This window comes from Athene cunicularia, assembly GCF_003259725.1.
Source record: "Athene cunicularia isolate RWA chromosome 1 unlocalized genomic scaffold, athCun1 chr1_part2, whole genome shotgun sequence".
Taxonomy (NCBI): Eukaryota; Metazoa; Chordata; class Aves; order Strigiformes; family Strigidae; genus Athene; species Athene cunicularia.
Window position 1 is genome coordinate 71214465 of NW_020799092.1, and position 22292 is coordinate 71236756.

Sequence of the window (22292 nt, forward strand, 5' to 3'; positions counted from 1 at the left end):
TGCTGCAGGGGAGTCTCTGCTCCAGCACACATTCCACTCTGCCTCCTCTTCCTTTCTTCAACTGATCTCAGTGTTTGCAGAGGGATTTCTTTCACAACTCCTCCTCCAGGTTCCCCTTCTTAAACATGTTATCACAGAGGTGCAGCCACCTTAACACCACTGTAGCCCCCTTTCCCCGCTACCAAAAAGACAAACCCAGCACACAGGAAACTCTGTAAACAGACTACAGCAGCTTAAAAGCAGCACAAAGGTCTGGTTTTAAGTTACTTTTCCTCTTTTTTGTCCTTGCAATGGCAATTCACAAAATAAATTAACAAGATTTCAGAGAACAAAATGCAGAAACAACACAGAAAACCACACGTAAACCAAATTAAATATATGTAGGAATAAATTCTCAAATCTGATTCATTGTTTTAGAAATCAATAAGGAGGATTATAGATTGACTACTGTGACACAAATGGCAGGAAAAGAAACATGTCCTTAACCCCTACCCAAATGTTCACAGATGAATTTTGTGACCATACAGTACAGAGGAATCAAAGTACCCCTGTGAACATTAACACCTCCCTGTAGGAAGTTTATATCACCTACTTCAGAAGTCGATAAATTAACGGTATATTCTAAATCAGTTCCCTGTGAATTTTCTTTAGTCAGTGGAGATGGTTAGGCACCTTCAAAAACGGCCATCGTTAGTAGATACCTTTTGTTAAGGAATCTAAAAACCACTTTCTGGATGTGCCCATCTCTCTCCCTTGCCCACAAAGATCCAACACAAGTACCTGTCCTTATATTTCCATAAGCAAATGCTGCTGCACGAAGAGGTGCTCTAGCCTTTCTTGAACTGTCTGCAATTTGCCTCTGTACCACCACTTCCTTTCCCCTCTCCCCTACAGCTTGTGATTTTGAGCCAGATAAGAAACTACCAGGGTTGGAACTGTCAAAAAGGAAAAAGAAGCTAGTTTTAACCGAAAACCCTTCTGTAAAGCAGATCACCATGGCCAATCTGTGCTAGCGTCAGAGAAGGGAAAGCACAGAGCTAGGAAGGAGCGACCAATTTCAGAAAAACTGCTCAGATATTGCAGCAAAGTGTAACACTGTGGTTACTACAGGGAATTTAACTGAATTTTTCAATTATTCCTTATTGCAAGATTTTTAGCAGAAGTATGCTGCTTCATTTATGTCCATGTATGATGCCTGTCTTTCACAATGAGGTTCCTGGCTGAGAAACTCCAGTCTTACTTGGCATATGTTAGCCAGATTGCTTGCAGTGCTGTTGGGAGGGGTTTGGTTATCACACTGAAGGGTACAGCAGTGCATACTGAACAGTCTGCAGCAGTGGAAATAAATAAACAACACTGGATCTTTTTCAGGTTGGTTTCAATGCATGTACAGTGGATTTATTCTGTATCAGCCTACATTCGTATCTTTATTTTACAAAAAAGTTTTCACCAGCTAATCCTAAACACACCTCTAACTCTCTAAGTTATATAACATTTCTCAGATTTTTGGAGGCAAGAACTGCACATACCTTAAAGACTTCAAACATTTATTGATCCAAAACTTAACAATTCTGGGTTTAGGGATTTAATTTGGATTTTACCGAGTCATAAATTCAATCTGGAGTGTATTTTCACAGGAAAAAAAAAAAAAAAAAAGGTCCTTTAATTGTAATTAAAAGGATTTAGGATCAGTATTTTCTAAATATGAAAACCAGCTGATGGGTAGGATTTTGTCTTTTTTACAACATGCCATTACAGCCCTGTGTTTCTGCATCAGCTATGACATTCTGCGATTGATCCCAAGGCAGAACTTCATACAGGCTGTTAATGTTTGCACTGTTGAACAAATATTCTAAGGTACTTAAATCCCAAAATCTCATCTGCGCATTCCAGTGCAGTGTATACAGAGTAATTATGTCAACACTGTTGTATCCCACGTGAATAGGAAGGAGACAGTTTTCATTTAACAGGATAGAAATATGGATCAACAAAAAATCAAAATTATCCAGAGATGCAGTATTGTGTTGAGGGCTATAAGGCAGTGCCAGGATGCCATGAAGCCTGAGGACTCTGACATTTGCAGGCTTTTCAGTGCCACAGTGGTGTGTAGAGCCCAATTGTCTGGTCAATCTGTCTTGTTTCCTTGACAGTTCAGCAACCCAGATCTGAGATAATGGCAAATAACAGAAACAAATGACAGGGCAGAGCTGGGCTCCAAATACATCACAGCAAGTTTCAGCTCAAATACTCAGATGACTCTGAGGCGCTGCTTTGATGTTCTGGTGCAGCTACCTTGTATTTTCTTTGGAAGTAGGTTCCTTTTACAAATAAAATAGGGAAATGCTCTCTTCTGACATCTGTTTGGCAAGTTCCGAGACACATTAGCAGCCATAGCTGGTGAGGGCTGTGTGCAGCTGACGACAGAAGGCAAAAAGAAACCTTTTTCAATTTTTTGACGGTACTTTGGAAGGAGCCAGACATTGTGAAACAGAGATACATACTGTCTACCCCCAGGGCTGGACAGAGGGCTAGAGTGCCAGGAAAGAGTGATTCATTGGCCCCTTTCCTCACTTGCTCTCAATGAGGGGTCCCCAGTTTCTGCTTTCCTTTTATTCTGCAATTCCAGACAGATACCCATACTTATATGCCTCTCCAAGTAAATATTTACAGCTGTCACTAAAGAACAACAGGGGAGAAAAAATATTCTGCTTCCAAATATGACGGTTGCTAAAGTAAACACATGAGAGGGGAAGTCCCAAAAGACTGAGACTTTATGGCTCAGTCTCAAAGTAAATCTTATAAAATACAAAGGATGTTAAAAGCTTATTGAATGTTTCATGTCTTATTTCTCTCTTGAGATAACTCTTCCAACAGCACCCAATTTTGCATCAAATAATAGAAAAGCTTACTTATGCCTATTTCTGAATTCACTTTTAAGCACAGTTAACTCTTTAAGAGTTTTTCTTCAATTCAAGTAATGCCCTTTTCAACATTTCTAACTACTTATGTAATCGATAAAATCAGTGTTTTGATAGGATGGGGATTGTGCTCAATTTGGCAAATAATAAAAAAAGAAAACTGAATTTTATTCATGTATTGTACTAAAGGGAAAGGACTATTTTGAGTGATGAAGGTCCTTCAGTGTGGGGCATCCCTGAAACTTGCATGAGAAGGTGAGTGGTTTTTTAAGACATATCTGTGAGTATAATACAAAGACTTGTTATATACTTACTATATATATACATGTCAATATAAATAGTTCATCATTTATCGTAAGAGTTGTACTTTTCAATTAAGGAGGAATTCAGCTGAACTTTCAGACTTTCCTTTTTCCTATCTCCCCAAAAATAACTGATCCAACTGAACTTCCCATGGTGCACCTCATTCCTCTAACCAGAGGGTTTTTTCATTTTTTTGCTTTTTCCGTCAAGTTCATTTAAAAGTAAACACAATCAAAAAAAAAAAAAAAAGTTTGCAAAGTGTTTCAGAAATTACCAATTTACCTGTTTTTTTTTTTTTTTTTTTTTTTTTTTTTTCCCCATAACTCAACATATCTCCAAATTGTCCTTATTCTTGTTTTGCTGTGGGATTTCAAACTATGGGGATTGACTGCGTAAGAAAAGTAATGCCATGTAAGCTGATAGTTCTGCATGTATGCAGAAACAGTTAAACATTAGTAAATACACATACATTAGTAAACACACTTCTGAGCTAGCATCTCTATGAAATTGTTAGTTTATTAGAAAGAGGGTGGGCTTACAAGCAAGTAATTGTGGAGAGCTTTTAAATATATAACATACATATTGTATGTTCACTACTTCATCATTCACTTCATCATCTACAGTCACACTATTTCCGTTAAGACAGAGCTCGTCTTAAGGATTCCAGTTGCAGGGGCTCAGCTCACTTCTCTCTAATATGACCAACGAGGAGACAGTGAAAGGGCTTAAAAGACATGTTCCTGCTACAGGTGCCTCCTTGAAAACTGGTGGGTGAGGAGATTTTAGGTTGCTTTCTTCCTTCTGGGAGGTCGGATTTAGTGTACACTAACAAAGAGTGCCAAATTATAGCTTCAGCCTGAGACTGGTGCTTTCTCATTTAAAAGGAACTGCCAGATCCGAAACATTTTCTGCTTTGCCTGTTTATAATAATCCTGTGCTGCCTCTAGTAACTGCAGAGTGAATCTGTAACTGCAGATGTGATATTTAGAAAAGCATGGTACTGAGGATGAACAAACAGGCCATATAATGTCTAACTTTGTCACAGCTTGAGACTTTCAATGCCCAAATAAATTGTAAGTCTTCTGACTGTTTTTCCTTATGCAGCATAATCCAGTCTTCCTTAGTATTCTCTGCTGCTCAGCATTTTAAGTTGGCTTTTCATAAAACTTGCACATTAAGAATTCACAGGCAATTCTACTCATGAAAAATTACTCATTTTAAGGCACACAGGGCAAAGGCAACTTTTTCCAAGGTTGGTGGCTGTTAGAAAGATGACTATTAAAATAAAGCAATCCTGCTGTAAAACTGCTTTTTAAACTAAGACGAATTCTTTAAAGCTACTACTCTTACCAGAATTGTGAGTTTGATGACTGAGACCTAAAATAAGAAAAAAGAAGGATAATCAGATCTTAAGAAGGATTGAAGTCCAGAGTGTCAACATACAGATACAGGGAGATTAATGGAAGAAATATATAAGCAGTCCTAAGAATCTTTTTTACCTTCCTATTTCACTACAAAGACATCCACATTAATTATATCACCATGCCATAAAGCTGGGAGAGCTGAGACATGGAAAGCACAAGCTGTGTCTGAGTGAGCAGCCCAACGTTCTGCAGGAATTGGAGGGTACAGACTCCAGGGCAGCTCCCGGGAGGCTGGGGATGGAAGGATGGTGAGGGGTAGGTGACTGAGCCCCTGACTTGATACCTGAGTGCAATGGATCTATTACAGAATCTATAGTTTATCACCAACTACCTCAGCAGTCCCTCACCTAAAAGAAGAGGACATTATTGTTGCTGAACATTGTGGATACAATGGGTCTGGACAGTTAAATCTTATTCACATCATTAAAATGTAAAATTGTTACTGGGATCCTGCTAGTAGGGGATGAGGTAAAAGTTGCTCCTGGAGCAAGCATGGTCCTTTCTGCCCTGAAGGGAAAGTAAACTTTTCCTGCTTGCTTGCATAAGCTTCTCTCAAGTCAGGCAGGTTGTTTCTCTCACTGATCCTTTCTTTCTCTACACAAGAATTTCTCGTCTCCTCCATCGAGACAGGTTTGAGATATGCCCACTTGGTTACTGATCTGGAGATCATGGAGCACCAATTTTGTTTTATTTTAGATCAACAGATGATCTATGTGTAAGAAAATGTGTTTGGCACTGAATTTTGTTCCCCCGTTGCTGCATCACTGCTACCCACTCCTCTTTCTGGTTAGAGAGCACCGTTCTATACTTTTATGCAATTCAGACTGTTTCCTAATTACGAATACAATTATTAATTAATTGTGAAGTCTGTTTGTAGCCTTACGTAGGCAGAGATTTAGCAGGGAAAAGTTAGGGATTTTATTCGCCTGTTACTGCTGGCTGAGTCAGTATGTATTTTTGCATAAAGTTTTGTAGATGTAAAAAGCTCTTTTTTATTCCTCATACCTTAGATCTCTCATCTCCCCCATATACTAATATGAAATTTATATTTTACAGAAGAATGTGTATTTTGTACTCTGCTAAGACACCCTTGTTGGTTTGCTAACTTTTTGCCATATGGTTTTATAAACTTACAACCTACAGATATAAATGCTCATTTCATAACTTGGAATTCCTATCAAATATTCTGTATAAAGACTGAAAAAAAAAAATCTGGTCTGCATATTTCAAAAGAGAACATAATAGAAAATTGTAATAATAATGCATAATAAGAAGTACAATGTTTCATTCAAGTCTGTATCAACTGGGATTTTATAGCAGAGATTTCATTCCATTTGTGCAGACAATGAATGTTTGTGAAATTTTTGCTAGACTTGACAATGTGACCATTTTAATTGCAGAGGTAATTAGAGAAAAGAGTTAAAATACCAAGAACAAATACTGTTGTAAAAAATCCCACTCACTACTGCAGCTAATGGGAAGCCAAGACACTACTAAATGGCAATGCAGAGGTGTTGTGAAATCGTAGGATTAATTTGTAACAAATTATTCCCACTGGAAACTATTTTAAGACAGAAAACATCACGTATTAAGTCAGGAGAAGTTCAGGATTTCTTTGACAATTATTTTGAATTGCATGCAACCTGAAGTTCAAGATCCAGTAAAAGATGTGAGCTACAATGGAAGCATTTAATTTCCCTTTTCAGCAGTCTAAACCATGGCAGACAATTCTTCCTAAATTTTTGAAGGAACAGATACTTCAGCAACAGAAAGGTCATTTCTTAGGGAAAGGACTGTCAGTTTTCTGTACTTTGTGAGACCAAAATCAAGAGATAGCATTCTAAAAACAAATAACTGGGAAAATATCTAGCTATATAGTGATATATAGACTTTTCCAGCCTGTAGTCTACAGGGATAGCTGTAATACTATCCCTATCTATAAGATTCACGTGAAAAAAAAAAATATCAGGAAATACTAGTGATGTAAGATGAATGTAGTGACCTAAGTTCAAAGGATTTCTATGATTGTGTCTAATTGATTTTTCAAGCTTCTTGTTTCATGTTTTCAAGCTTCTTGTTTCGTGAAATTTGGATAGAAAATGGAAAATTATTTAAAGTCTTGAATTTATAAAAATTCTGTATTTAAGAGAATCTTAGACTCAAGTTATATTTCAAATATAAGCATCTGATTTCAGCAATGAGAGAGATTGCTTATGTTGTTAACAGGTAGTCAGGAGTGATGATATGGCTCCTGGCAGTAGGGTAAAGGGCATGGGGGCCCAGGTGGTGTTTCCTTGGCCTTGCTGGTGAAGGGAAAATGCATGTGAAGAAGCAGATGGTTCTGCAAATCAATAACTAGTTGTGCAACTGATGTCATCAACAGGGATTTGGCTTTTAAAAACACAGTATCCTTTTTGAGGATTGAGGACTGTTAGGGAGAGATGGGATCCACCTGACAAGGTAGAGCAAGAGTGTTTGCCAACCGGCTGGCCAACCTGGTGAGGTGAGCTTTAAACTAGAAATTATCAGGGATGGAAATAACAACCCATGGTTAAGGGAGGTAGTAGTGAACAGGGGTGGAAAGCAAATGGCAGTGTTGTGGGAATAAGAGACACTTCAGAATCAACAATAAGGCTAAAGAGACATCAACTTTATGAGTATACAAAGACCTGCAGCCTGGGGAAGAAGCAGGAAGAACCAGAGCTCCGCAGAGTCACAAACCCACAACATTGCCAGAATAACTGAGACACTGTGGAACAGTTTGCACAACTAGAGAGAACAATGGGATGGATGCAAGCTCTTCAGGAAACACAGGCAGGGAAGACAAGGAGGAGGGATTGCCCTCTGTGTGAAGGAACATCTTGGAAGTATGGAGCTCTTCTAGGGGATTCTTGTGGGCCAGGAACAGAAGAGAGGCTGGTAAGCGAGACTTCATGGTGAACATGTAGGTGTTGTTACAGACCCCCTGATCAGGGTGAAGAAGTGGAAAGCGATTTCTTTAAACAACTCAAGGATGTTTCAAGTCTCAGACTCCCGTTCTCATAGGGCACCTTGAACTCCCCAACATCCGCTGGATGGGCAACAATGGGACACAACCAGTCAGAGATTTCTGATGGTTCTCAGGGGCAACTTCTCAATACAGGTACTAGATGGGACAACCAGGGATGACGCACAGCTGGAGACAGTGACAGGAAGAACTGGTTGGGCATTACACAGATGTGTCTGGATAATCATTGACAGCCTTGTTAGCAGTGAACATGAAATCATGAGTTCAAAATCCTGTGGGGAGTGAGGAAAGACAGTATCAGTGTACAAATTCTGGACATCAGGAAACTAGACTTTGGCTTATCCAGGGAACTAGCAGATGGGATCCCATGGGAGGCATCTCTGAAGGGTAAAGAGCTCAGGAAACTGTCAGGTCTCTAAGGACATCATCCTCCACCCCAATACTCAAGAAAACAAGTAGACACATCAGGAAACTGGCTTGGCTGACCTGGGAACTAGTGATGGAGCTTCAGTGCAAAAAGGCAGCCTATGGAGGGAGAAGAAACATAGCTCAGGAATGCAGGTATGGTGTGGGGAAAAACAAAGCTCAGCTGGAATTGAGATTTGCAAGGAACATCAAGGGCAACAAGGAAGAGAACCTTCAGATACATTAGTAGTACAAGGCTAAACAAGGGAAATGTGGGACCATTGCTGAATGGGAGGATGATTTAGTGACAGTGGACATGGGTTAGGCTGAGGTACTCAGTGCTTTCTCTGCCTCAGTGTTCACTGACAAGGTCTCCCTAAGCATCTGTGCTCAAAGTGTTCAGGAAGGACCATCAAGCAGTAGCAGTGGTTGCACAGAGAGATCATTTCAATGTCTGTTCTGGGAAGGTTTCAAGACCTGAGTGGACAAAGCCCTGAGCAACCTGGTCTGACCCCATAGCTGACCCTGACTGGAGTAGGAGGTTAAACTAGAGACTTCCTGAGGTCTCTTCCCACATGAATTATCCTATAATCCTATAATTTGCTCAAAACCAACTTGCACAGATGGATCATTAATGTCAGTTCAGAAATATCCCAGTTCACTCACCCAAACCAAATACTATCTGTTTACCAAAGAGGTGAAGCTGACAGAAATAAGGGTCATGGTGTCAGTTTTCTATATCACGACAACCTGATTCAAGCCCATGGTAAAAGTCACTGGTCAATTTGTGTATGTTTTGATATATGTACAAGGAAGAAACCATTGTTTAACAGTTTACAATAAATAATTCATTGGAAGAAACATAGTATAAGCATCCTTATTGGGAAGTTCTACAAATCTGCATTAATCTTACTAAAGTTAAAACATCAATTAAATACATAAGCATTTTTGTATGAGGTCTGTTATTAATAAAGTTGGGTCTAACTGACATTATTTATAAATATATTTTTTTCATTTTTGGGAGAGAGGAAAATCTGAACAATAAATTCTCCTTAGGACTCATATTTGTCAATATGAGTTAAAATAGTTTTCTGAGTATCTTTTTGATACTTTACATCAAAATGTATTCAGGAAGTTGATAAAATTCAGTGAAGTCTATGTCAATTCACATCCAATTCTGGACTATGTCTTCTTGTCCTCTAAATTTTATTGTAGCCTTTTGGAGAAAGCTTTACCACTTTAGATGGATTTTTATGGGAGGTGATGATCAGTCATTTTCTTTCGTTAGGAAACCCTGATCAGTCTGTCATTAAAGGAATATGCACAACAACGCTATGCTGTGAAAGAATAACCAGACAAACAAAAATGAGGACTGAATATCAGTGTGTAGTTCTGTCCTCGCTCACCAGACCGTCCTTGCTCACCCGATGGCCCTGACACACCTGAGTTCGCCTTTGCTAAGGGTGCCCTTAGCCCCTCCCCAGCTGACAATGCAGCAATGCACAGGTGGAGACTGTCACCACTACTGTCTTTACACAATACGTTGTGACTTCCCATTAGTTCATCCAGTGGTGTCAGTGACAGAGAAGAACTAGAAACAGGCTAGTTTGCTGGGAAGAAGTGTACATAATTTCCTTAGCATCTTAGGTCTTGAATGTTTTTTCTTTATGGTTCTTTTTTTAGCCAGCACCACAGTGTATCTGGGAAGGTATAATTTCACCAGCAATACTTAGTTGACCCTCTCCAGCAAGACAAGAGCCATTATAGTAAAGGAAAGTTCACTGGAGTTTTGGCATATATTTCAGAGGTTTAAATGAAAAAAATGTTTGGCAAACCACTCAGGAAATGTGTTCTTCCATGCAACCTCATAAGCAGAAAACATCAAAATAAAACTTTTTTTTTTTTTTTTTTTTTTTATCCCGTTTTGTTCTCTAGCTTATGCACAAACCAGCTGTTTCTGGGATACTAAACAAAAGACAGCTTTGTTATAACTAAATATATCCCAGATGGGAGCGTCGCCATGCACAAAATCCCACACAGTGCACCGTTTTGCAAGGTCTTCTTTTAGAGTTACTGTTATTTCAGAAGGGTTTACAGCTGGGCTGTACAGCAACTCCCTACCTTCCTCAAAATCAGGTGGAATGTATCAATGCACCTACGGTCTCATTCCTGCAACCCAATGAGTCTCAAAAATAAATAAAGAAAATAATACCAATCTTGAACACTGAGCAACATTCCAAACCAGACAATAAGTGAGCTGGCTAGTTCATCTCAACAAACTTTCAGTTTAGATTGAACATGTAGCTACTTTTCCAGAAAATTACTATATCCCTTCTAGGAAGAATCATGTGTCCAAACAACAGAGACTTCACAGAACAGTAAGAAGACGCAAGTTTGAGAAGTAAAACTATATAAAACATAAAAACAGAGTCCACCACTAGGTGGCAAAATGGTGTTTTCGATATAATAACACAAGTCCAGGTGCACTAACGCTGTTTTTAGAACGCTTGCTTGCCAAAGCAGGGATGGTTAGAAATAAATAGTGCATTGTAATGCTGCAGCATGTTTCTGTTTGATGGAAAATCACAGTCTGTAGCCTTACTTCACACTGTGACTGACAGGATTTCTCTTACTGCGTACCTAGTCTGTGGCAGGTCAGTAGCCAATATCTGCTCATTTGCACGCCCAGTTTCCAGTTTTATTTCCATCTGACATAACAAGTTTGATTAGACAGCTAATCACTCACAGCCATAGGCTTGCAGACTACCAAACCGTCTTACATTTTGTCTTGTCTTGCATAGTATAAAATAGGAACCACTCTGGCCTCAGTAGAATTATGCAAGTATGAAACAGGTGAGATGGACAGAAGAGTCAGATTATACTCATAGGTAGAGGTATCAAAGATGATATGAACCAAAATATAAAAAGTTTTGGTACTACCAGATAGACAATGCAGATTTCCTCTACAAACTGGGCTGGGACACAGTGCTTTGAGCTGCTGAGCATCTCACCTCCATGGGCTCAGAAGCATCCAGCACTCCACAGAAACAGGCCTGTAACGTGCAGAGTGCAAACACACCGCACGAAAGTGATAAAACAGTTAATATCTGATCCAAAACTCAAATGAAAAATGGCATTGTGGAACATCCTTGAATACCTTTAAGGCCACAGGACTTAACACTGCTTATTACTCTTTCCTCTTGGCTTTTAGTTGTTGTGACAATGGAATAACTTTTTCTCTGAAGCCTGGTGACCAGCCAACACTAACATGTTCCCATCTAGTCCTTTACAATGTGCCCTGTCCACTTCACATTTGTCTGCTTTGTTCTTCTCAGTCTGTATTGGTCTTGAATCACTCTTTTATCTGTTCCACAAACTAAATTTGCTCTTATAAACCCACCTTAGCTGCAGAACACCTGGCTTTCTAAGGAAATACTAGGATTTAACAGACCTATAGACTGCAGAATAATAGGCAAAGGGAAAACTGTACTAAAACTGTAGCAAACCAAACAGAGGCCAAGCACATCTTTCTTTGCCTCTGAACCTTTTTTCATTCCCCAATAAGTTAATATTTAAAGAAAACAGCAGGATTTGTTTGCTCCAGGACGTTCCCTGCCTATTGGCGAGATGTCGGGCATGCGGCAGCTGGTACTAACCAGGTCCAGTCCCAAAGGCAACTTCAGTCTCAGACAGTGAAAACCCTCTGACATCTTGTCAAAATGATTTCCATTTGGTTGTACCCTGTCAATCAATATAGTGTGCTCAAACAAGAAAATAAAATGAAGAGTATGCTTTAAATATGCTGTGGTCCCCGTGGACATCCCACAAGAAGCACCCTCAACTCTGCACTGCGGCCTTCCTAGCAACTTCCTATAGGCCCTATGCACATACATCCACATATATTTCATGTAGTCATGAAATGAGTTCATTAATGGATGAACAAGTGTAAATGCTGAAAATCAGGAATATAAATCAAGGTGAACTGGTTGGAAAATAGGGAAAAAAAAACCCAAAACAACCCTGTAAATACTTCTTCTGTACCTACTGACTGAAATTTATTATTGGAAGATCATGATTTTGCAAATTACCACCATGTAATCATACTTATTTTGTTGGCTGATATCTGTGTCTTTGTTTATACTATGAATCTCCCATAACAAACTTTTAAATTAATATTTGATTCTTTAATTAACATCCTCAAAGGAAAATTAACTTTCTATTTAAAATAGAAATAGTTGCTATTTTGGAATAGGAATGGTATGTTGGACTGAGGCTGTATGTTCTGTTACTGACCAGCAGGTATGATACACTATACACATTTTAATTTGAGGAAACCCTCACTCACAGACTGTTTTGAACAAAACATTAATGAATCCAAAGGTAACACAACAATTTTTTCTTTTTTTTTTTTTTCCTTGTATTTCTGGATTTAATTCCAAAGCTTAAATATACATTTATACAGCAGAGAAGAAAGACCCATGTTTGGTCTTCTTGTGAAGAAAAGTCAGAGGACAAGACACAGATACATGGTTTGATAAAGGCATATCTTTTCTGCAGAAACACAGAAATGTTATAGAGTTCATGGCTGAAATTCAATATACATCCAAAATTCTTTCCAAGAAAACAAAAAGACTTTACATGATCGTGGCATGGTAGGTAAATTATTTTCAGCATCTCTGCCATACTTGCCAGTATATTTCTGCCAGTAGGTTTCTGAGAAACAAACTGGAAAACAACCCAAACACTGATAAAACTTAACTAGCCCCAGGCAGGCTGTGTCCCAGGAATAGAGGAACTGATGTTATTTATGGAGTACTCACATTACAGAAAATCAAGGGAATGAGGGTGCAGTAAAGACTGCACTGACAGATGCAGAGCTAAATCAGTCAATATTACTATACATAATTAGGCTTAAAAGTCGCATTTGTAATCTAGTAGAAAACCTTAATTAGGACATGCTAATGGAGAGTCTGTTCTCCCTCGAGTGGGCATACTGAATAAAAGACTATTTTTTTTAAAATGTCTGGAATATAAAAACATAAATGAAATAAAATACTGATCTCCCTAAAAATAATATTTGCTAACTTATGACTTAGCTTGCTATTTTTCTATTTCTTTTAATCTCAATCATGACATATCTTTATAAAGGCTGGAGATTAAAAATGCAGGTTTCATTCTTAGCATCTGATTTAACATCAAGCTGACCTCTTGGAACCAGCAGAACCACATGTGCATTACGCTGAAATTATGTTAATAACGGAAAACAGTGGTTGTGATATATTCTGGGCACTTCACTGTCTGATACAACACATCATGGTTATCACTTGGTGATTTTTGTAGAAGTTGCCTGAATTTTAGACTTCTGTCAGATCAGGTAAGATTTAGCTGCCAGTGGTCACCAGAGGTGACAAGGTTCCAACTCATGCAACCATAGGCAGTTTTGAGCAAAACCAATTAGTACAGAGCTGATCAGAGAGAGTAAGAAAGAATCCTGAAGTCAGAAACCGAGTAAGCAGCAGAGCTGAGACTCAGGAATAATCCAGTTCACAGCAGAGGAAGCTCTTAGGCTGTGCTACATGTTGGGTGTCATAATGACTCACACCGGCACAGTAGTGGACAACTTGGTTGCCCTTCTAACAGCACATCAGCTAGTATAGATTTCCCATGCTGTCTGACAGTGATTCATAGTCTGAATTATCACAATGAATCATTTTAATAGCTATACTCATGTTTATATCTAAATGCATATAGCTAATGTAACACTGCATGTGAAGACAAAATATTGTTCCTTAGTGTTTTATTAAACAGTTGAATGCTTTCAAAAATTGAAATGTCAGAAGATGTGATATTGCACCATTTCACAGTTATTTTGGAGTGAGCATTCCAACAGGAGTTAATATTTATTCCTTTAAAATACGTAAATTTGTACTTTGACGTATCACAGGCAGAGCATTTCTTACAAAACTGATAGGAGCCAGAAGCTGTGGCAGCTGTCGGTTTGTCCCAAACAGCAAGGTCACATGCAGAACCTTTTGCTGATCATGTCAGTTTACTGTAAATCCAACACACACCTTTCAGGCCACACCTTGTCCACATAGTTTTTGTGAAGGTGGTTGGGCTGCAGCCTCTTACAATGTGGTGTTTGGATTCCTCATCCCTGTGACTGAAGAGGACCATTATCAAAAAAATAAATGTTAACTCAGATACTTGGAATGAAAATTATCAGAAGAATTTGATCTATTCATACACTTCTGTACTAATTAGAATTGCTTTGAGCAAATTAGGTTTTTTATAGAGCTTGACAAACATGATTCATTTGACCAAACTATTTTATGTTTACAGGGGAAGACAATGACCTGTAAGTATAATGTGAGAGAAAGAAAAGAAGTCTAGCAGTCTAGCTAGCAGTCTTGAATATTCCATTCTACTTTTGGTAGCATTCCAGACTAGGCGCCTCTCACATTTTTCATACAAACACACAAATATGACACAAACATCCACAGACTGATACATTAGGCATCTTGAATTTATTCTATTTCCATAGATTGCTTGTGGAGTTGATGCTCCCTGAAATCAGACCTATGCATTCACATGCATTCATACAAAACCCAAAAGCCTGATCCCTGGCCACTCCGCAGCTGCAGTCTGTACACTACCACAGTTCTGGTGCAGACCTAGAGTCCACACAGCCTCATCTGGGAAGCCTCAGGATATGATAATGCCTTCTGCTCTAAGCTCTAGGAGCTAATACTATTCTTAGAGATCAAAACATGGGATTGAGTCAGGTACTCCAGCTGTATGAATACTTTTCATGCTATTTCAGATGAGCAGTGAGGTTCAAGCAGCACTACATTAATTTCTCTGAGAACTCCTTGTCCTCCCTGTGGGGCCACAAGCTTGAACAATGCAGCCACAATGAAATAAAGACTATATTTTCTTAATTTAAAAACTGTATTTATATATGCTTCATGTAAGCACTTAGTTCACAGAAGAAACACAACATTTTCTAAACAGTAAAGCCAAAACATTTATTTGGGCATGCAGTCAAGATGATCTATTTGAACTAGTGTCAGTCCCTGTTAGAAGCTGCACAATATGCCAGTTGTTTCCATTTGATAGTTTACTCTGTACTATAAGTAAGAATGTACAAAAGAAGAAGAGATGCAATTGTGTTTCATCTCAGATAGTTAAACTGAGCAAATTATTTCTGTTTTCAGATATCTCTTTACACTTTTTATATTATGGAATTATTTTTCTCAAAGCTTTCCATCAAAATACATAGCTTCAAAATCACAGTTGGCATAAATCAGTATTGCTCTACTTAGACCAATGGAATTTTGTTTATTTGTACAGTTGATAATTTGCTCACAGAGTTATTGTGCCTAGACATTGGCTTACATAGCTCGATGCCATTAAAATATTCTAGAACATTACCAGTGCATATAAATAAAACTACAAAATACTGTGACATTAGTTAATTTTCGGGGTTATTTTCAGCAGAAACATTAGAATTTCAACACACAAGGTAATGTCTCCACTTCTGGGGTATAGTATGGCATTTTGTAACAAAGCTTCATTACACTTCAAGCTCATTTACAATACTTTACTACAATGACATGTAGAACTATTGTTTTACTCATCAGCTTCTATGCAGCCCTGTATTTCAGATTCTCTCACCGAAGCACTTTTTCAACCAATTTCCCTGTCACTCAGGTTAAGTGGGATTCCTGTCTCCAACTTTTTATCATCTGAAAAGTGGTGTAATCTAGGTTAGTCATATAGGTTTCCTTTGTAATCAGTGTAGAGGGACTGATAAATCTAAGGGGTGACTCATCTAATCCCCAAATGGTTGAATACAATAGGAGACAAATTGTCTTTCAGAAGTTTCTATCTTTCCCATTGCTTATATGGAGGTAACACCGACTAGATAAATTGTTTAGATTAGCTACCTAATTTCTAGATAGCTAAAATGAGAAGAAAAAAAAAATTCTTAATTAGTGATGGAAGCACAGTCTGGACATAGCTGATCTCCCTTTAACCCCAGTGGCAGCACAGATGCCAGCATGCACTGTACACTCACCCTAGGTGAAGAGAAGTTTAACACGTGGCCAACTCCATGGTGTGCTCTCTGGACTCCTACAGTACCAAAACGAGGTCAAGTAACTCAGCACTAGCCATGTGCTGCTGCAACATCTAGTGGGCCACCCAGGAGTAGAGGTCAGAGGGACGGAAAGTGTAGGCTGAAATAGAGAGGTTGTAGTCAGAGAATGGCAGTAGTCAGAAAAGAGTGATAGTACTATTGCACATCAGGGTTCACTGAACTGTGAACATCTAGCTTTTAATTTCCTGGAAGAATTTGAAAATTCTTTGTATTTCTCTATATACAGAGTTCTACAATGCATGCTCATGTCTGCTAAATGTCAATATGTTGTAAAAGAAACTGAGCAATATAGCTCCTCTTGATACTTTTTTTTTATTAAAATGAAGATGTGTTAGCAGTAAGATTCCAGGCTTCTCAGTTATGATCCCTCCTATTTATTTCTTCATAACCTAGAACACTCACTTGCTCTCTTCCACCAATTATGACAGCAAGTAAAATGAATAGCTCATGAGTTTCTCTAGTAAATAGTATTTGTTGGATCTAGTCATGTCAGCGTATTACTGCACTCAGCAGTCACTATATTTTCTTTGCAGTAGATTATTGCATCTGCAATAGCAGGAGCAAAAGTTAATACATCAGCTTCTCAACCAGTACAGTTCACTGCCAGCCACATTTGATTAGAAGGATACTACGTGACAACACAGAGAAAAAATGAGCTTAACACAGGCTTCTAGCCATAACTCTGCTGGTTTTATTTGCAAATTATCAAAAGATTTGTGTTATTTTACAGAAGAGTAATGAGGATCTCAAATGAACTCAGAGAAGTCAGGCTGCATGCTATTATAATAGAAAGGACAGAGCTAGTTTCTTGCAAATAACACCCAAAATTATCAAAGTTGTCATGCTGATTAGTTACAGTTGGGATGAAAAACTGGGACAGAAGAGTTGTGTAGAATTTGAGGATCTAGCAAAAAAAATTCAAAAGCCCTTCAGCCTTTCCATCCTCCTCCCACACCTACCAAAAAGACCCTCCTCCTTTCCCAGGACACAAGACATGGCCAGTGACAGAATCAGAATCAAGCCATAAATCTGAGGAAAGGCAGCATAAACCTGCACAGGTTAATGATTAAAAACCATCTGATTGAAAAAGGAAAAGTATTTATGATCTGGCTCTGCAGTGAAAGATGTGAAGCCAGACCAAGTACACAGAAAGCCTACTGCAAGGTAACAAAGGCAGTCAGAATTTTCCCTTCCCACAATTAAAATATTTCTGCTGATCAATAGTAAATATACTGTGGGTAGGAGCTATATACAGAACATAGATATGGTAACAAAAAACAGATTATACTTTTGGTTTATTTAATTCTAACTGACAGAAGAACAATGACAGGCATTTCTCCAGTATTTCCTAACTTGTTGAGAAGCAGAACTAATGAGGTTTTCTGGAATCAGTGGTGGCAGTCAACATCACTGGCCCCTTTTGGGCATGTTTTTCTCACTAACCATGGTAACAGTGTTAAGTGTTCCATTAACGTAACTTTATGTCACTTGCCATACTATGCATTATTCAATGACCTTTCTCAGACATATAATTGCTTTTTAAAATCAGCAGGTGATTTGTAAGATTGTTTGATTGTATCCCTTGGAGTTGGTTCATCATACTAGCTCACCTTTTTGGTGTTTTTAAGAGCACAGGAAGAAATGATCTAGCTAAATAGAGAGCACAAGTGTTCACACAATGCCCGATCTGGAAACCTAGAGGAATTCCATAGTTATCTGATGTCCAGAGAGTAAAATAATATAAATGACCAGTTCAAAGCCATAGAAACAGCTGCAGAATTTAGTAAAAGGTCCTATGATTGTCTGTTAGCTTCTCATTTTGAACAGTAGGTAATATCCTGATGCTTTTCCCTGATTGATTCAATGGCTTTATCAGGTTTTAGTGACAGTATTTGATTTCTACATCCTTTTCAAATTTTCAATTTAAAATCAGAACCTTTTTGTCAAGCTTGGTTGTCATCCTGCATTCCTTCTTTTCAGCTGTGACTGTTTATTTATTGAATTTATTCCACCTACCCTCCAGCTATTAGCTATATATTGTCTCCATAGCAATTCCTCTCTTTTCCTCAGCACAGAAGCAAAAGAAGAGGCTCGGTAATTGTGATTTTAGATGCAAGGTGTCATTTGAGGAGTGCAAACAGAAGGGGATACGGCATTTCTGACACTTTTGGATAGCATCACTGTGTGCATTATTTTTTTCCTTATTCATGTTTCATCAACCATTTGCAAATTTTCACTTAATTTGACTTATTTTAACATTGGTTTTCTTCACATTTTATAATCATCAACAACATGAACTTTATAATACTACATTCTTCTCATCAGGCTGCTTTCTTCATGCAATTTTACATTTATACTACAGATCTTAAGAGGCCTTTACAAATTATCCTTCCCATAATGTGCAGGGGAAATCACTTGGTTACACTCCCAAGATAACAGGTGAACAGGACTCTTTCTCCCACAGACCTTTGCCATATCTTTTTTATCATTGTGGCTTTTTTTGCAACAAAACAGTATTGTTAATATCAAGAAAGTTCACTTTCTCTCCACAAACAACAGTTAGTATACAACTTTTTCCATGAATTATTCACAACTAATCCCATACTTATGAGAAAGAATATATTTTTGCACATGTACGTTAAGAATGTCATCCAAGGGACTGGATGTTCTGTTTCTGCTTCATCCAAGTTTATGCTTCCATGTTCAGACTTTGTGTGTTAACAGAAATGGTACCCTACATTCAGAGTTTATTACAAAGAACTAAGCTGAGTAATGTACACATTTAGCCCTGATCACAATATTGCTAGATAGCAGCTGAAACATAATGATACCTATGTCACCATTGTCTTTTTTAGTTTGTATTATTTACAGAGTAAATTAAGTTGTTCTTTAGAACACAGCGAGCTTTAGGCTATACCTTGGATAGTTTGCTGCCTAGCATGAGCCTTAACTAAATATTATGTAGAAACATGACAGTAGGGACAGACAGCTTTGTATATAATAATGGGGTGTAGCAACTAAGCCAAAGAGGGTTGACAGACAGAAAATTGATAGAAAAGCTAGTTACATGTAATACGGAGAAAGCAAGCTATGCCCCCAAAAAGGTCAGTGACGTATAGCATTTTCCAACTAGGAAGAACCACAGGGGAAATTTAACTGGAGACTAATCACCCAAAGTGATGTTCGATCAGTGCTGTAAGACCTACTTTTGAAAAACACAGCACAGGGTACTGTATTGGGTTTCTGTGACAAGGTTTTGGTAGCAGAGGGGCTACAGGGGTGGCCTCTGTGAGAACCTGCTAGAAGCTTCCTCCATGTCCGATGGAGCCGATGCCAGATGGCTCCAAGTCAGACCCACAGGCCAAGGCTGAGCCCATCAGTGACAGTGGTAGCACCTCTGGGATATTTAAGAAAGAGGGAATAAAACCCTACGCAATTGCAGCCAGAGAGAGGAGTGAGAATATGTGAGCGAAACAGCCCTGCAGCCCCCGGGTGAGTGAAGCAGGAGGGCAGGAGGTGCTCCAGGCCCGGAGCAGAGGTTCCCCCCAGCCCGTGGGCAGCCCATGGGGAGGCAGCTGTGCCCTGCGCCCAGGGAGGGGAACGGAGGAGCAGATCTCCACCTGCAGCCCGGGGAGGGCCCCACGCTGGGGCAGGGGGTGCCCCAAGGAGGCTGTGGCTGTGGGAAGCCCACGCTGGAGCAGGCTCCTGGCAGCACCTGTGGCCCCGTGGGGAGAGGAGCCCACGCTGGAGCAGGTTTCTGGCAGCACTTGTGACCCCGCGGGGGACCCACGCTGGAGCAGGCTGTGCCTGAAGGGCTGCACCCATGGGAGGGACCCACGCTGGGGCAGGGCGTGAAGAGCTGCAGCCCGTGGAATGGACTCACACTGGAGTTCATGGAGGACTCTGCTGTGGGAGTGACCTGGTGCTGGAGCAGGGGAAGAGTGTGGGGAGTCCTCCGAAGGAGAGGCAGAGACAATGTGTGATGAACTGAGCGCAACCCCCATTCCCTGCCCACTGTGTTGCTGCTGGGACAGGAGGTAGAGAATTCAGTAGTTAAGTTTAGCCTGGGAAGAAGGGAGGGGTGGGGGGAAGGTGTGTTTAAGGTTTGGGTTTATTTCTCATTATCCTCCTCTGATTTGATTGGCAACAAATTAAACTAATTTTTTTCCCCAAGTCAAGTCTGTTTTGCCCGTGACAGTAATTGGTGAGTGATCTCTCCCTGCTTAACTCACAAGCCTTTTCATTCCATTTTCTCTCCCCTATCCAGCTGAGGAGGGGAGTGATAGAGCAGCATTGGTGGGCACCTGGTGTCCAGCCAGGGTCAACCCACCACAGGTACTCTGTTATTAAATGCTATATTTATTTCTCAAGGTCTATACAGATTCATTCACCCAAACTAAATAGAAAGGATTAAATATTTATAAGCTTGTACTTTTGCTTTGTCTTGAGATAAATAAAGCCCACTATCAGATACTCTCTGCAGCAAGAGTATTATCTGAAGTTCACTACAATTAATTATAAATTCAGTGGGATCAAGATAAGGGTCTAAATAAGAACTTTATATCCTTTCTGTTGAAAAGTACTACAGTTTGGAGGAAACCTTGCTTATCTCTGTGTATCTTTCAGTTTCTTCTCATGCAAGTTCTACCAAATTTTATGAGATTTTGGTATGTTAAAGCTGGAAAGGCGTTTATTAATCAATGAGTATATTAAACAAAATTAAAGAAGGAATGATTAATCTGTCAGGCTCTTGACTATTTGTTGTCAACCTATGCTTGATTGCTGTATGACTTCTTTATATGTTTATGGCAATGAACCGATTCAATACTACTTTCATAATGAACACATTTCCTGTTATCAAGGACCTGTCATTCCACAATTCTACTGTTATGCAGAGATGATGCACTAGTTCAGTTAAGGATGAGTTACCAAGGTTCTGCAAGAAGATGTAGCTCTACTTACTTACATTGTTTCCCTAGCACTCTATCTATACAAGAACCCATGAGGAGAAAATGAGCTTGGAAGAGCAGAAAGAGGGTTTGGAAACAAGCCACCTTTAACAAGAAGATGAAATATCTTCACTGTTATTTAATAGTGAGGAAGGCTCCATGGAAGAGTTAAAGCTTTAATTTTTGTGTATTTATTGTGTTAAGAGACTGAAGTATAAAGAAAGAATCTTGAGAGATTAATTAGCATCAAATTCAGGACAATCATGTTGGTAACAGGCACTGATTAACAACTTCAGTCATAAAAACATTTCTTATTAAACAACACTTTTTCAGTGTTCAGTACTGTTTTGAATCAAGTTTAATTCTCACTCTTCTCAGATTCAGCCTTTTGTATACTTTTTGTCACAGATTGACAGCATATATCCTGATAAAAAGAAGTAGTAACCAAGCTAGACTTGAAGCATAAAAAGCTGCATGACAAGTAATAGAAGCCTTATTTTATGATTTAGCATAAAAAACCCTGCTTTTTGATAAAATTCACCACTGTAATTCAGTTTATACATATTTAAAAGCAGGAACCTAAGGGCAGATATGGAAATCTTATTTTTAACACAACTTATAATTCACTTCTTCACTACTATAAAGTATTTCTGTGGATATAAGAAAGTTTAAGGAGAAAAAAAAAGATCAGAGTAAATAACAAAATATTGTCTTTAGTCACACAAAATCAAGATACTAATATCTGCAACACCAGTTTGTATAAAGAAACCATAAACTAGCCTAAATTAAAAAAAAAAAGTTTCCTCACTGATTTGTTTTTACATGATTGTCTGATACAGTATTTTGGAATATTTGCTGGTAAATATTATGGGCCAGCTATTTTGAAAGAAGGAACACCACAAAAGTAGAATTAATTTGAAATTATATTACAATTCCTGTATGTCAGTATTTAACATTCTTGGTCTCATCCTGGAAGTGAAAGAGAGAATGCAAAGACAGACCATAAATTATTATTAATATCAACAATTTTCTCTTCAGGATACAGTGAAAAAATAATAGTAGAGATAGTAAAGAAGCTTCTGCTATAGCTTCCCTTCAGCAGCTTTATACATATATATATATAAG

At 38.7% G+C, this 22292-nt stretch overlaps 1 long non-coding RNA gene across 1 annotated transcript in view; it reads right to left on the bottom strand.

Moving 5' to 3' along the window:
* Positions 1–449: 449 nt before the first annotated feature.
* The window catches only part of LOC113491169, a 24347-nt gene continuing 2504 nt past the window's right edge, over positions 450–22292 (bottom strand). Inside the window, exons 2-3 of the long non-coding RNA XR_003400361.1 lie at positions 4572–4598; positions 450–2165 (exon numbers count right to left, since the gene is read on the bottom strand). This is a non-coding gene — a long non-coding RNA (uncharacterized LOC113491169). The remainder of the gene's footprint in view (positions 2166–4571; positions 4599–22292) is intronic.